Below are 214 nucleotides of genomic sequence, written 5' to 3'. Positions count from 1 at the left end.
ATTGTATTTCTGTAGTCGTAACAACATTCTCTGTAGACGGCACGGTGCTGCGAGTAGAGACTTCTTGAAGATGGACTCAAGGGGTTTATGATCCGTTTCTATGTAAATCTTCTCTCTGCGAGCCAGATACTGATTGAACCTCTCACATCCAAACACAATTGCAAGGCACTCTTTTTCGATGGTGGCATATCTTTAATAAACACACTTCTACACT

The sequence above is a fragment of the Stylophora pistillata genome, chromosome 14 (assembly GCF_964205215.1).
Source record: "Stylophora pistillata chromosome 14, jaStyPist1.2, whole genome shotgun sequence".
NCBI classification, from domain to species: domain Eukaryota; kingdom Metazoa; phylum Cnidaria; class Anthozoa; order Scleractinia; family Pocilloporidae; genus Stylophora; species Stylophora pistillata.
Note: the sequence above shows the minus strand (reverse complement) of the source record.